A 16,982-nucleotide genomic window follows, 5' to 3' on the forward strand; every position below is an offset into this window, starting at 1 on the left:
GTTCTATTCTAGTCTTAATAACTTATTTAGTGTTCTGAGTACATCAATCAATGTTCTGATCACATGTTGAAGTTAACGACATCGAGTGCAGTGTTCGATTCTAGTCTTGTTATGTTTCAGTCACTTCTTTTGTCATCTGATCTTTTTGGAACAAAGATATTCCTTGACATGTTATAAACACCTGTTGTATCGAGTACAGTGTTCGATGCTAGTCTTGATTACTTATCTAGTGTTCTGAACACATCAAACAATGTTCTGAACACATCAAACAATGTTCTGAACGCATGTTGAAGTTAACGACATCGAGCACAGTGTTCGATTCTAGTCTTATGTTTCAATCACTTCTTTTGTAATCTGATCTTCTTAGAACACAGGTATCCCCTGACATATTCTAAACACATGTTGTATCGAGTACAGTGTTCGATTCTAGTCTTGTTATGTTTCAATCACTTCTTTTGTAATCTAATCTTCTTAGAACAAACGTATCCCCTGACATGTTGTATCGAGTACAGTGTTCGATTCTAGACTTGATCACTTACTTAGTGTTCTGAACACATCAATCAATGTTCTGATTACATGTTGAAGTTAACAACATCGAGTACAGTGTTCGATTCTAGTCTTGTTATGTTTCAATTACTTCTTTTGTAATCCGCAAGTCTAAACATGCAGAATAATGTTATCGCTGCACACTCATGCCTTGGCAATGCATGCTTGATAAAGCTATGCCTTGACAGAGGAGGAGGCTATAACAGCCGCCGCCATCTTGTGTAGTAGCCTCTAATTGCTATCTTGTGTAATTAGCGTCGGGAAGGGCATCTTGTCGCAAACTAAGGATAGTCCCCTTCAAGATGGTAGATGGGAGGTTGGGATCGCGAATGTACTAAAGTTTTACTGTTTAATGATGATAGCTAACGGAATTTTTCAAATTACCCGCCACCACATTTCAAAGGTAGTAGCTAAAGATAGCAGCACGGTGCTCTGTTGATTAAAGACGGCAGCTTGTCAAAAAGCACATAGAATTTCAAATTGCCGCCACCAAGGTATGTAGCTAAAGATAGCAGCACGATGCTTTGTTGATTAAAGATGGCCGCAGCTGCACGTAATTTTTTAATTACCCGCTACTACGATAAAGATAGCAGCACGATGCTCTGTTGATTAAAGATGGCGGATGACTGCTGACGGAATTTTTCAAATTGCCCTCTACCACATGTAGCCGTAGAGATAGCTGCACGTTGCTCTGTTGATTAAAGATGGCGGATGACAGCTGTCAAAAAAAGCACGTGGAATTTTTCAAATTGCCCACTCGTAAGGTTTAGTGCCGTAAAGATACAACGATGCTCGCTTGATTAAAGATGGCGGATGTCAGCTGTCAAAGAAGCACGCGAATTTCAAATCGCCCACCACCACCACATTTCAAATGTAGTAGCTAAAGAGGGCAGCACTGAGGTTTGCGATGCAAGATGGAGGATGACAGCTGTCAAAAAGCACGTTGATTTTAAATTATCTGCTTGTAAATTTTAGTACCGTAAAGATAGCAGCACTAAGGTAAGCGATGCAAGATGGCAGATGACAGCTGTCAAAAAATCACGTGGAAATTGCCGCCACCACATTTCAAAGGTAGTAGCTAAAGATGGCAGCACGGTGCTCTGTTGATTAAAGATGGTTACTGTCAAAAAGAGCATGTTGAATTTTTCAAATTGCCCGCCACCACGTGCCTAAGTTGGTAGCTATAAGGTTTAGCCCCGTCAAGGTAGTGGCTCTGAGGTTAGAGATGCAAGATGGCGGATGACAGCTGTCAAAAAAGCACGTGGCTTTGTTTACAAATTGAAATCTCCTGCCAAAATTCAAATTTCCCGCCCGTGAGGAGGAGGCCTCTCCCGAGAGCGTGAGGAGGAGGAGGCCTCTGAGGAGGGCCGGGGAGGAGGAGGCGCCAGAACTGTCCACTTATACTACTCAGGACGATTTTCCCTTGTTCTAATGTCCACACCTCACGCGTTCTGGCGTTGAACGGTCGGTTTACGTCAGAGCTTCAATCTCCAGCCCGACTTCGTCTGGGATAAGCTTCCGTACAACGCGATTGCGATAATTGATCGGTTTAGTGCGTTTCGTGGCTTCTCAATGAAGTGTGCGTGAACCGAAATACTGTACACGTATCTACAGGCTACTCACTGTAATGAGGAGAGTTTATTGTTTTCCTATCTGCTACAAGGTAGTTGCTGTAATGAGGAGAGCTTTATTGTTTTTCTACATGCTACAAGGTACGCTAGTGTCCAAAATTTAAACAATCACTAAACGAGGCCATACCGTCTGATAGGAATGTCAGGCGGACTGCTGAACAAACGGAGGTTGACTCACACATCATATGTCACACAACTTGTCCAAAAAAAAGTGTCCAAAAGGTTCTGATAGCTAAGATACACCTTTGACAACAACTAACAAAACTTGGCAATGTCTTCCACAACAAAATACGCAGTTAATAGTGTGTATGATTACCGCTAAGAGCCACACATGCTTCTCAGCTACGTGGCATGGTCTCTATCAGATGGTCCAAGAGCACTTGTGGCATTCAATCCCATTCCTCCGAAAGGGCAATGCGAAGGTCTTGGAGGGTCCTTGGTGGAGGCTGACGGGATGCAGTTCGTCTCCCCAATGCATCCCAGACATGCTCTATAGGATTCAGATCCGCAGACCTCGCTGGCCCGTCCATGCGATAAATGTCTTCCCCAGCCAGAAATTCGTCCACCAGAGCAGCGCAGTACGGTCGGGCATTATCGCCCATTAAGAGGTAGTTTGGACCAACCGCACCTCTGAAGAGTCGAACATGCGGTCTCAGTACCTCATCCCTGTATCTCCGAGCGTTAACCGTGTTCCTCGGACCACGCATGAAGATGTGCAGGTCCGTACGGCCATTCAGCATGATGCCGCTCCACACCATGACGCCACCACCACCATACTGGTCCCGTTCCACAATGTTCCTGCGGTTGTATCGGCTACCCGGTTCTCGCCAGACATGTGTGACGGGAATCGTTCTGCAAACTGAAGCGGGATTCATCCGTGAAGAGCACATGCATCCATTCATTCATGGTCCAATTTCGATGTTGACGGCTCCACAGTAAACGGGCCCGTCTCTGTGCTGGAGTGAGCGGTACGCACACCGCTGGACGTCGGGAAAACAGCCCTGCTGTTCTGAGCCACCGGTACACAGTTTGCCGGGAAACAGCAACCCATGAGATAGCTGCTAGCTTCGCCGATAGTTGTCCTGCAGGTGCACTCCGATTTCGATGGGCGGTTAAGGCCATATATCGGTCCTGCTGTGGGGTGGTTACCCTTGGTCGACCTGGTACTGGCCTACGGCTAACATCTCCCGTGTCACGAAATCGTCTCCAAAGCCTGGAAATGACACTTTGTGGCACATTTAAGGACACGGCGACTTCGGTCTGTGTCTTGCCTGCTTCCAGGCGGCCGAGTATTCTACCCTGCAAAAGCGGGGTCCAAATTGCGTCGTTGTGCCATTATTTTGTCACGTTCACCACGAGGCTACACTCCGCACACTATAACAGGGCAAACATGACTGAGGGAATATGGGGCGCAGGCACTGACTGTGTTTACCTTGCTGTTACGCCGCTAGTCAAAGCAGGGAACACTCCTTTCCTGTACAGAGCGAACACGTAAGGTTGGTAGATGCATATGTCGTGCGATTTTCGGTCTATTTTCTGTTGCCCTGCTTACTCGTAACTTATGCTTAACGTTTGGACACTGGTATAGTTACTGTAATGCGGATAGCTTAATTGTTTCCCTACCTGCTACAAAGTACGTACTGTAATGAGGAGAGATTTGGTGTTTTCGTACGGGCTACAAGGTAGTTGCTGTAATGGGGAGAGCATTAGTGTTTTCCTACCTGCTACTAGGTACTCACTGTAATGAGGAGAACTTTATTGTTTTCCTACCTTATACAAGGTACTCACTGTAATGAGGAGAGCTTTATTGATTTCCTACCTGATACACGCCACTCACTGTAATGAGGAGAGCTTTATTGTTTCCCTACCTTATACAAGGTACTCACTGTAATGAGGAGAGCTTTGTTGTTTCCTACCTGCTACAAGGTACTCACTTTAATGGGGAGAGCTTTAATATTTTCCTACCTGATACATGCTACTTACTGTAATGAGGAGAGCTTTATTTCCTACTGCTACAAGGTACTTACTGTAATGAGGACAGCTTTATTGATCTCCTGCCTGGTTTCGTGTTTTTTCAACGGGAGTGTCTCTGGTGGTACTCCTTCTCTAGAGGATGCCAATGAAGAAGGAAACGGGAAAAGTTACTAACGAGGATTACGGGGTGTTTTTTCAGCAGGTGGTAACACTGGAAGTAACCGGTATCTGTCAGCAAACAGAATGCAGTTGATAGTTGTGTAGACACAGTGTAGCTCCTTATCGATATCAACGTTTGTTTGTTCTTCTTTTGGTGCTGTCTCCTTCCTTCCCCGAGTTTGTGACCGGTTCTACTTACACAGTGTCGATTGCTGGGAGATGAAGTAGCAAACACTCAGTCAATACTGCACATTGGACAAACTGGCGGCTCATCGCACGCATATCCAAACAGTTTAGAAACTCTAGAAATGTATAGAAAACGCATGGAGGAGTATAACCACGGATAAGGCCTGTGTAAAAACTGTAAAGTAGCTCGCCCCCTCTAATCTAAATTATGAACTTGACGATCCTCTAAAGTATTACTTGACATTCTTATGCCCGATTCTTTTCAGCTGGTGTTAAGTGGAATTAACACACACTTGAACAAAACGACCGTCGTCTTGTCAAGAACTGTTAACACGTTTGTTAACATGACACCTCTTAACAGCTGGCAACGTGTAGAAGACATATATGTTTGAATCTTCATGAAGACTACAAATTGCTCAAGGCAGAGAACGTTTCATACAACACCAGAACTACATATTGCAGTTGTCAGAAGAAACGTTTTCTGCAAACATACCGAATTTCCAACAGATAGAAACTCAGTGCAGTACTCTTAGCATGCGCAGAGTTTCTGCTGCCGTTGCAATATTGTCTTCCCCCCAATAAAACAACACCCGAAAGTTACCACACTTTCCCAGTGTTGTACGAGCCCTAGATTGCACTGTTGGGATAAAGCCGCCCATTCCTTTATTTTCAACCACACTCACTTACTTTCCAATTAAATTTATAACATTTTTCTCGTATTCATTGCATTCGAGTTCATGCTCTCTGCTAACCATGTATTCCAGTTAACTAGTCTGAGCACTTAAGTAAAGAAACAAAAGACGGTCACTGACAAACGCAATCAGAAATCTCACAGAAACGTGTTTATTTGTCTTTAACAGTTGTTACGTAACAAATGTTCGAAGAGTTAAATTAATAATTAATAGTTAGTTAATATTTGGTAAGTAACCGGGCGCTACTGTTGACAGAGTGAATTCTCTACCACTCATATTTGTTTTTGTCACTGTAATGTGAGAATTTTTTTTCCAACAGTGGACAGTAATACCGTCGCTGAAACATGAACTCTGAAACAATTATTTTACAATGCAGTTTCAAAAATTACGAAGGAATCGGCGATCAGTAAGGGCTACCGAACACGTTGTTGGCTGAAGTATACGACTCATACGCGCTTTGCTTGCCGAATACAGAAGTCAGAAGTGCTGCAAGAGGAGAATGAGACCCCTGCACTTTACGACAAAAAGAGTCACGAAGAAGTTTTGTAACAGCAGCTACGCAGATACACATGGTTTACAGAATATAATTAAGATATTTCATTAGAATCATTACAAATAATGAAGGAGAACAATTACATAGACATTCATATATAAATTAAATATTTTCAGTAGATTCATCACATTAATTATCAGGATACTGAGGAAAAAGCTCTAATAATCACTTCGCGATTGGCAAAGGAATAATTATTCTAGCTTTATCGTCTTCACCAGCCCCTCACCTCCTTGTCGTCTAAAAAGCTGTTTGAGTAGGCCGTCTTTCCCGTCCCGTAATATGTTTAGATATTATTCTCCACATGTTATTAATCAACATTTTGATGTTTAACGAACGTTAAAACCAAGCAAGGAAGGAGACTTTTCTCCGTCGGACTTTACTTTCACAGTTGTAGCCAAGGGTAAAATGATTGAGCCCCAAGAGACATTCAACAGTCAGCAGAATTATACATTTGAAGAACGAGAGCGATTTTAAATAATTTGCATAAAGAATATTCATATAAATCCTGTTTGTTTGATGTAATAAATATAGGCCTATTAATAACAGATTTGGTAAAGTTGAAGTGAATGCCTTTTTTAAATTAATAGTGATATAAAATGATATTGAAAATATACGAATAGCGATTTGGCTGGCGTCAGATAGCCAGATGTTAGTTGTTTTTAGGGTTCCTCGAAACAAGACTGCGAGAACTAGGAAGTTTCGGGGCACATTTTCTTCGAAACTCTAAACTGTTTTCCAGACGAAATCTGTTCTCGAGTGTTGTGTTCACGGACAATATTGCTGAGGACTACTGTTCGTGGAAGCTGGAGAGGACCGCCCGGCACACCCATCTTTATCTTCCTTATCAATTGGTTTTTATTTGCCACGAGGAGACATTGTTGAGCCAGTGCCGTATCGTACGGCGTGCATCATTTATACTTTTTGTGTCTGAAATAATGACCGCCTGGAAGATGGGGCGGTAGACAGTGTATCACTCTCCTCAATATTCATGTCACATGTGTTCGGACATACCGGAGTTGATTTACTAACATGTGGTCTGTATAATCACATGACACAATTTCCGGTGTTGCTCTTGTAGACGCTCGCTCGCTCGTTTCCATCTGAGGACTGGTCGCGTAGCCTCTTGGAGTAAAAAAAAAAAAAAAAACGAAAAGGAAGTTTTTCGACGTAGAGAGGACAAGAAGTTAATTTAATTAACTCGAAACACTATTTCACACTCTAGGAATAATAATAGTAGCACATTGTTTCCTAGAGCAAGTCTGTCGAGTTGACGCCCTGTAGGCGACCTGCAGGTATGTGAGGATGAGATTCTAATGTTGACGACGACACTAACATCCAGCCTCCGAGCCATAGGCATTAAATAATTAAGGTTAAAAATCGCGGACCCAGTCGGGAATCGAACCCGGGACCCCTTGAACCAAACACCAGACATGAGCCGGGCGTGTGTGTGTGTGTGTGTGTGTGTGTAATCCTTGTCCCGTTTCTTTACGGGGTCGGGTATGGAATGATATGAATCTTCGTAACGAGTTTTTACGACCACATGCCCTTCCTGACATCAACCTCATCAGAGGAGATGAAAGGGAGTGGAAGCAAGCTGATGCACGATCCGACGGACGAATCACCATCAAGAGCGTGACAGTAAAGCCGTGGAGCGCCGCGCCCGGCCTTGGCTCGTCATGCCGCTAAATATTTGGCGGCTAAATAAATAACGTGTGGAACACTGGCCTCTATTCACACGCGTCCAAGCCATGTCAAGAGCTCTCTATCACATATCCCGTGATGTAGCTTGGAATCAAACTTTATCACCTGAAGTAACTGCGAACTGTCGAAAATATAAATTAACATTTCGTTCGTAAAATAATATCATTGCATTTAAAGACAGTTAAATCTACTGTAAGAACAGTTGCTACGTCCAGTAAATCTAAAAGGATTCGTTTTTTCGTTCAGGATGGTCTGTGCAAGAACCCCTTAACTCCCTCGTCGTAAGTCTTTTAGAAATGAAACGAGAAATCAACAATGACTTCTCACTTTTTGATAAGATATAGCACGCCTCAATCAATATCTCTATTTGATGTTTTCGAGATTATTGCTGAGAACATGTACAAGACCTCTGCTAGATATTAACTAACCGAGCTTTTTTTTACAACTTGCTTTACGTCGCACCGACACAGATAGATCTTATGGCGACGATGGGAGAGGAAGGGGCTGGGAGTGGGAAGGAAGTGACCGTGGCCTTAATTTAAAGTATATCAGCATGCATTCCGGAGATACTGGGTTGAACCCCATTGTCGCCAGCCCTGAGGATGGTTTTCCGTGGTTTCCCATTTTTACACCAGGTAAATGCTGGGGCTGTACCTTAATTAAGGCCACGGCCGCTTCCTTCCCTTCTGTGCGAGGTTAAATCATATTGTGGATATTAACTAACTGTGTTCACGGAAGATTCAGGTAGCTGAGTTACACGCAAGTTTGATGAGCCTCTTTCTTCCTCCATTTACCGCCCAAAGTGGCACGCAGCTGTTGAGTACCTGTGTGCTGTGATCAATAGTCGTTTTTGCTTTATACCGGGAAAAACATTTACCGAGACACTCGTATTCGGCGAATCCGAAGACACCACACCAGAATAGGTGGAAATGGTGGTGTATTATGAACCTGGAAGAAAATACGAACCATGTTGCCTCTGAAGACTTAAGCATCAATATATCTATTTCATGTTTTCGGATTTATTGCTGAGGATGGACCTTGCCCTACCAAGCGACTGCTACTCATCCCCCCCACCGAGCTTGATAGCTGCAGTCGCTTAAGTGCGGCCAGTATCCAGTAATCGGGAGATAGTGGGTTCGAGCCCCACTGTCGGCAGCCCTGAAGATGGTTTTCCGTGGTTTCCCATTTTCACACCAGGCAAATGCCGGGGCTGTACCTTAATTAAGGCCACGGCTGCTTCCTTCCACTTCCTAGGTCTTTCCTAACTCATCGTCCCCATAAGACATATCTGTGTCGGTGCGACGTAAAACAAATAGCAAAAAAAAAAGCTACTCATCCCGAGGTGACGATTGTAATGACGTAGACCGACTGGCCGGGAATGGATCGCGGGGCCTCCGGGTGAGAGGCAGGTACATCCACTGCGTACCTTGGAACCGCAATTTAATTTCACCGATTGCAAATATGAAAATATTCTGTAGGGCTTTTCAGTTGTGAAATTGCCAGCGTTTCTACCAAGTCGCACTAGCTGCGAAGGTCTTGCAGAGCTCCATCCCACGCTGGGAATTTGACGATTGAAAATCCCTCTTGTCTCTTGTCAGTTATTATTGTGAAATATTTGTTCTTGTTGGCTTTTTAATGTATTTCATTTGTTTTTTTGTTGCAGGTAAGAATTTGCCGATCTTCTCATGTTCGGTATGCAGTCTTATCTCGTAGACACTGGATGAGAATTGGTGTTCACTAGGAACACTCATTGAAAAGAGGGAATGTAGTATCCTCTGCCCCAGTGCTCATCTTCTGTTATGCAGCTTCGATGTTTTCTGCTGGTGATTGTGGCAGAGTTTTTAAGGACTTGACAAGCATATGACAGGGTACCGAGAGAAAAGATGTTCGCCATACTGGAGGACTATGGAATTAAAGGTAGATTATTAAAATCAATCAAAGGCATTTATGTTGACAATTGGGCTTCAGTGAGAATTGATGGTAGAATGAGTTCTTGGTTCAGGGTACTTACAGGGGTTCACCTTTGCTGTTCGTAGTTTACATGGATCATCTGTTGAAAGGTATAAAATGGCAGGGAGGTATTCAGTTAGGTGGAAATGTAGTAAGCAGTCTGGCGTATGATGGCGACTTGGTCTTAATGGCAGATTGTGCCGAAAGCCTGCTGTCAAATATTTTGGAACTTGAAAATAGGTGCAATGAGTATGGTATGAAAATTAGCCTCTCGAAGACTAAATTGATGTCAGTAGGTAAGAAATTCAACAGAATTGAATGTCATTGGTGATACAAAGCTAGAAGAGGTCGATAATTTCAAGTATTTAGGTTGTGTGTTCTCCCAGGGTGGTAATATAGTAAGTGAGATTGAATCAAGGTGTCGTAAAGCTAATGCAGTGAGCTCGCAGTTGCGATCAACAGTATTCTGTAAGAAGGAAGTCAGCTCCCAGACGAAACTATCTTTACATCGGTCTGTTTTCAGACCAACTTTGCTTTACGGGAGCGGAAGCTGGGTGGACTCAGGATATCTTATTCATAAGTTAGAAGTAACAGACATGAAAGTAGCAAGAATGATTGCTGGTACAAACAGGTGGGAACAAGGGCAGGAGGGTACTGGGAATGAGGAGATAAAGGCTTATTTAGGAATGAATTCGATAGATGAAGCTGTACGCATAAACCGGCTTCGGTGGTGGGGTCATGTGAGGCGAATGGAGAGGATAGGTTACCTAGAAGAATAATGGACTGTGTTATGGAGGGTAAGAGAAGTAGAGGGAGACCAAGACAACGATGGTTAGACTCAGTTTCTGACGATTTAAAGATAAGAGGTACAGAACTAAATGAGGCCACAGTACTAGTTACAAATCGAGGATTGTGGCGACGTTTAGTAAATTCACAGAGGCTTGCAGACTGAACGCTGAAAGGCATAACAGTCTATAATGATAATGTATGTAATGTATGTATGTATGTATGTATGTATGTATGTATGTATGTATGTATGTATGTTGACAAGTGGAAAGGAACAACGAAATGTTTGACTAAGGTTCCAGGCGAGTTTGTGACCCCCCATTAAATCTAACATGCTGACGAAGCTGTTCATCAAAGATCCTTTTAAAGTCAAAGTAGATACAATTTAGATGGGCCAGAGCCGAAGCAGACGTCACGAGGGTATGGTGAAGCGTCCGATACAACTCGGTCCGACCTGATCATTCGTGCGTTGTTTATTCTGCGGGTATGGCACTGGAGTTGCTGCTATGTTCTCTTGTGAACTCACCTGCGAACCATTATATGCAGATAAAATCCCGACTGTTCAACCAAGGAAAGGGGCCTGTCAGTACAAACGTAGAATACAGTCGTCTCTCAAATCACTGAACCAGCCTCCCAATTGTTACACTGTAAATGGTCACACGTCTGTCTTGAAAATAATAGGCGAGCTGCTCGACTATGTGGTGTGCTTCGAGCTGTCAGTGGTGAGATGGCGCGGAATTATATTAGTAGAAGAATAAGCCTGAGTGGAGCTTTTAAAAGTAGGAAAGATGAGGATAAAGTTGCAATTCAAGAGAACAGACTGGGGCAAATATTCATTTATAGGACGAGGAGTAAGGGATTGAAGTAAATTATCAAGGGAAATGATCGAAAAATTTCCAAGTTCGTTGATAATATTTAAGAAAACAATTATAAATAAATCTAAATATGAGGTAAACAAATAGGGAATCTGCCACCTGGGCAACCGCCCTAAATTCAGATCATTGATGATTGTAACTTAATGATTGATAGTGTTTTGACATGAATGTGTGTTATGGCTGGAGGTCATCCGAAAATTTGTGTTACGCGACAAAACGCGTGACGCAAGTGACGTAACGTTACCGTAGGCCTTGGATGCCAAAGATGCTGTGGCTGTGTATTTGCGTAAATAGAGTCCGTTGGAATAGAAAGTGTACCGTCAGTGACGTCACATTAGTCATTACCGTAGGCCATGGTCGCCAAAGATGCTGCGGCTGTGTATTTGCATAAATAGAGTCCGTTGGAATAGAAAGTGTACCGTCAGTGACGTCACATTAGTCGTTACCGTAAGTCTTGGTCACCACAGATGCTGCGGCTGTGGATTTGTATACATAGTGTGTTGAAATAGAAAGTGTACCGTCAGTGACGTCACGTTGCCCAAACATGCTCTGTGAAGTGATGCAAATAAATCGTTCGTTATCAATATTTCAGTTTAATTTATTTAAAGACATATTCGTGATTATTGGCTTTTCACAAAGAGAAAGGTTTAATTTTTACAATTTGCTTTACATCCCACCGACACAGGTAGGTTGAGGTTGTGATAGTGCATATATCACACCCTCGTACTGTATTCAGAAGTAAGAGATATTGCCGTTATTCCTATTCTTCTTATTTCATTTGTATATTATTGTTCTTAATATTTTAAGCTGGCATGTGGTATGAGTAATTTTTGTACAAGTGGATGGGAAAACAGTACTATTTACAACTCGGAAAGATTGTGTGAGTCGTGCGGATAGCCCAGAGTCCTGAGAGGTGGCCTTGTTGTTATTCTCTTGGGACCCGGAAGAGGTTCGGGGCGTGGTCTTGGTATGGCAAGAGGATCTTGCACGCGTGATTGGATGGCCAGGACCAGGCTAGACGTATCGTGAGGGTAGGGGGAAGCTGAGGTCTATTTAGGCATGTGAGGAAACGGCGGAGAAGACTTGACTTCAAGCGTTGGTGAAACATGACTTGCCTGAAAACTTGTGTGGAATGTGGTTGACGTGAAATTTTGTGGAATGTAATGTGTGGTACTGACCTACAAACTGTGGAGTGCTTAGACACTTGGTCTTTTATCACTTGTGGCGGCTTTGTATCTTATATGTAGGTGGGAGCTATGGGGTGCTGTATTTCAATCTTTCCATGATTTATGTTCTGGAACAACAAGCATGTGTTGCTCGAGTGAATGTATCCTGAAACTAAGTGTTAGAGTCAGTGAACACAGTATTATAAAGGTACAGTATATGTGTGATGAGCCTCCGTGGCTCAGGCGGCAGCGCGTCGGCCTCTCACCGCTGGATACCGTGGTTCAAATCCCGGTCACGCCATGTGAGATTTGTGCTGGACAAAGCGGAGGCGGGCCAGGTTTTTCTCCGGGTACTCCGGTTTTCCCTGTCATCTTTCATTCCAGCAACACTCTCCATTCTCATTTCATAGCATCTATCACTCATTAATGTAAATCACTTTGGGAGTGGCGACCCCATCGTAATAACAGCCTATATCTGATTCATTCATTACATCCCTGACCTGGTCACAGACTGGAAAGCAGGTTGTAGGTTTTCATTTTCATATGTGTGATATACAGTAACAAGTGCTAAGTTGTGTTGATACACGGAGACATTGAAGGGTATTTATCTACATACTGTATATATGTGCTTTGTTCAGCGGACCGACTGCAAATGGTAGCTTGGTCCTCACTTTTGGTTTCCCACTGCTTTTGTTGTTGTTGTTGTTGTTGTTGTTGTTGTTGTTGTTGTTGTTGTAAATATGGAGTCTTCCAGCAGTATTTGGTGAGTGTATTATATATTGGTGTGTTGATGAGGTGCTCATGGATCATGCACGGATGTTATTTAGAATATAGTTATTTTAGAACCAGTGGAGTTATTGATGAGCTTAGGTGCAGTTCCTACCTACTTAGTCGTTTTCAGAAGGTTAGGTGAGGCCTGAAGCAAATGTACCAGTACGCAGCTTTATGTACACGTCCTGCTTTAATGGAATTTGAGGGATCCATGCTGGTGAACTCTGGCGCCCAGACTAGAGACATTTCGATTAATTATTGTTATGAATTTATTTTATTTCAATTATTTTATTTTAATTATTCCAGTTATTCATTTTATTTATCCATATGCAGCCGTGTTGAAACACCGGATCCCGTGAGATCTCCGAAGTTAAGCAACATTGGGCGTGGTCGGGAAGTGGATGGGTTGCCACGCGCTGTTGGTGTGGGGTAAGGGAATGGAGGAGCGGAAAGGAACTGGCCACCCTACCGCACGTAAACTCCGGCTCAGGCACACCTCTGCGGAGGTTCGGACCTACCTTCGGGCAGAACACACCCTTACCTTATATGTATATTAATTAGATTTCAAAGTGTTATGGCGACGATGGGACAGGGAAGGGATAGGAGTGAGGAGATAGCGACTGTGGTCGTAATTACGATACAACCCCAGCATTTGCCTGTTGTGAAAATGGGAAACTACGGAGAAACCGTCTTCAGGGCTGGCGACAGTGGGGCTCGAACCCACTATCTCCCGGATGCAAGCTCCAGCACGGCCAACTCGCTCGGTGCTCTTGGACACGACTGCGACCGATATTTTTCTTATTTTTGGCTGTATTGGAAAGAGGTATGAGAGAGATACTTTAGGTCACTTCTAAAGCCACACCCCTTTGCTGATTATTTTGAACAGTACTTGGTACGACGCGAGTCACTGCAAGTAAGAGATTTTCATTTGAGGTAAACGCGTACTGGATGTGATACGGAATATTTCATAATTGAACGTAAAATTAATTCGGTTGCGTACGATTTTATTGTTAAAGAACAATCCAGTGAAGCAGCGTTGCCAACCGTACGATCTGGATCGTACATGTACGATAATTCGATGCTGTGTACTATCATACGACCTAACCCGCGGAACGTACGCCTATTGTACGATCCTATGACGTATTGTAAATTTTGTTTGTTTCGTTTTTAAAATGCGTAGATTTTTGTTCCTTCTTTTATTTATGCAAGTTATGTTTTATCATAGATGACAGGTTGGAAAAAGGGGGAGAAGCTTTTCGAATAATGAGAATCCCAAAGGGAATTTACCATTAATGGTTTCTTTCCTTTCTGAGTTACTTGACGGTCTCGCACCTCAGTGGATCGTAGCATTCGCCTTCAGCAGATAGACGATGGCTGGAAGAAATTACCCTTTGTCAACGTCAATAATGATATTAAACCCTGCTCTGGACTAAGTTACAGGGGGGTGAAAAACACGTTTGGTGAATTTACACTCTGTTTTGTCATTCCCTCACCGCAAAGCAAAATTCATCTTATTAAAATCAAAAATAGGAATAGGCTAATTACGGTACTTGTACGGTAAATGGATGCTTGTTGGGCAGTCAGTGCTACGTGTAAAGATTTCAAACCGTCAGAGAGTTGTACAATCAACCAGCAACCTCAAGTACCGGTACTTTAGAACCTTCTGCTGAGGTTTCGTAGAAGATGACGATCGTGACGATTTCCAGCTGTGAGGTAAGGCACATCTGTGACGTTATACCTCACATTGACTACCCAATTCTTGTGTAATCTAAATAAAATATTCATATCCTTGATACAGTATCTCACATATTAGCACAATGACCTGTATTTATTTTACATTTTAACCCGTTAAATGAGGAATATTTTAAGGGTTATTTTAAGTCTCTTGAAAAAATACGATATTGTCGGGGTTATTGTACGATCCTGACCACCTCAGAGGTTGGCAACGCTGCAGTGAAGAGAAGCTCTTGCTTTGCTAGTGAAACGCCTCTTAGTGGTGGTCGCAGCTCCATTGCATGTGTTCCGTGAGTACTTCTCAAGTGAACAGTACATAAGAGCACGACGATCCTAATTTTACAAACACTCTAGTTTGGAATGAATAAATAAATAAATCGAATGCACAAATGAAGAACTGCTTGTAGTCATACTTCACGGAAGTTTGATGGGATCATCCTCGAAACATAATTTGGTATTTACACGGACATGCCAGAATATGTATGACCATTCTGAAACTTTCTAGAACTGGGCGGGTTGGCCGCGAGGTTAGGGATCGTGGCTGTAAGCTTGCGTCCGGGAGATAGTGGGTTCGAATCCCTGTCGGCAGCCCTGAGGATGGTTTTCCGTGGTTTCCCATTTTCTCACCAGGCAAATGCTGGGGTGGTACCTTAAATAAGACCACGGCCGTTTCCTTCCAACTCCTCCTTTCCTGTCCCATCGTCGCCATAAGACCTATCTGTGTCGGTGCAACGTAAAGCCACTAGCAAAAAAACTTTCTAGAGAAATGAGGGGTATTGTGGAGTGTTCTACATATGTATTACACATCAATTCAACCTTATAACGTATTACACGTTGATTGTAGTCTGTACTTCCATTACTTTTTTATACATTCCTGCGGAACATTGTCGGTAAGTAGCCAATTTAAGTTGAAGAAAACCATACACACTGAATCTAACAGCACATCCACTTTGGTCAACTTTCCGTAACGTTCAAGATTCAAGTAAAATTTGCACGGGTCGTGATATCCTCTTCACGCTCGACGTGGGTGAAGCAGCTGTATGCAATTGATCGTATATTGCGACATTTTGTGTAAGATATCGAGTGTTTCGCCGTCTACATTAAACGTGCCATCCACGTGTTGTCAGTGTTGTCTACCATTAGTTGAAGTAGGTCGGCTCGCTGTTTACATACACCTGCCACGTGTGAGTCATAGGGAACAATGGCGCGGTATTTTTATCAGACGGTGAGAGCGAGTCGCGGACAGATAGGCAAATTAGGACAGTCTGTCAGTTGTACTCTCCCTAGCAGGGAAGGGAAGCCTTGGAGCTTGATAGTTAGAACGAAGTGATGTATGCGGAGTAAAGTTAAAGACGTGAGAAGGATTGCCGGTACAGACAGATAGGACGGCACTCGGAATGAGGAGTTAGGAATAACCTCACTTTTTAATTATTCCATGATAACAGGTACACACTTTGGCATGAAAAGGCCGTGCCCTGGAGACATCGAAACGGAAAGAAGCTCGGCACAGACAAAGGGAACGATGATGCAAATAACTGATTACAATGCCGAAACAAACGACCCGTTTAAAACCCAACACCATGGCACAACAGCCCCGAAGGATCTTGGCCTACCAAGCGACTGCTGTTCAGCCCGAAGACCTGCACGTTATGAGGTGTCGTGTGGTCAGCACAATGAATCTGCCGTTATTCTTGGCTTTCTAGATCGGGACGACTATCTCACCATGACATAGCTCCTCAATTGTAATTACGTAGGCTGAGTGGATCTCGAACCAGGTATCAGATCCATGTAAAAATATGTGACTTGACCGCAAATCGAACCTGAGGCTTCCGGGTAGGAGGCTGGCACGATACTGTTACACCGCGGAGCTGGCAAATGAGCCGTTTATATGGGCGAAATGATGGGAAGGCGGGCAACATCGCCCCATGTGCTCTGGCTCACCTCACCATCACGAACTGTCGTATGCTGCTCGAATGCGCCTCCACGTGTCGAGACAAAATGTAGATTCCCGTTGCTAGTCCTCACCTGCTCGCAATTGACACCCATGTTTTTTGTAACATAATTACACAATGTAAAATGTGACATATAGGTTTAGCTCTCAGGTACAGAATGTACATGCATTTAGTTTCTCTCTTCTTTACCTAAGTCACATTTTAGACATTTTACAAGGAAGAGAAAATACGTAACTTATAGGGCATTCTTGGTGCATTGTGACTTAGCCAATAAATGTCCATCACTGTTCTTGATATATTTTGTGT

The 16,982-nt window shown here is 43.2% G+C and overlaps 1 protein-coding gene across 3 annotated transcripts in view; it reads left to right on the forward strand.

Annotated features, from left to right (window-relative positions):
- The window catches only part of LOC136857479 (tRNA dimethylallyltransferase), a 1,029,479-nt gene that overhangs the window by 651,824 nt on the left and 360,673 nt on the right, over positions 1 to 16,982 (forward strand). The window lies entirely within an intron of this gene.

This window comes from Anabrus simplex, chromosome 1, assembly GCF_040414725.1.
Source record: "Anabrus simplex isolate iqAnaSimp1 chromosome 1, ASM4041472v1, whole genome shotgun sequence".
NCBI classification, from domain to species: Eukaryota; Metazoa; Arthropoda; class Insecta; order Orthoptera; family Tettigoniidae; genus Anabrus; species Anabrus simplex.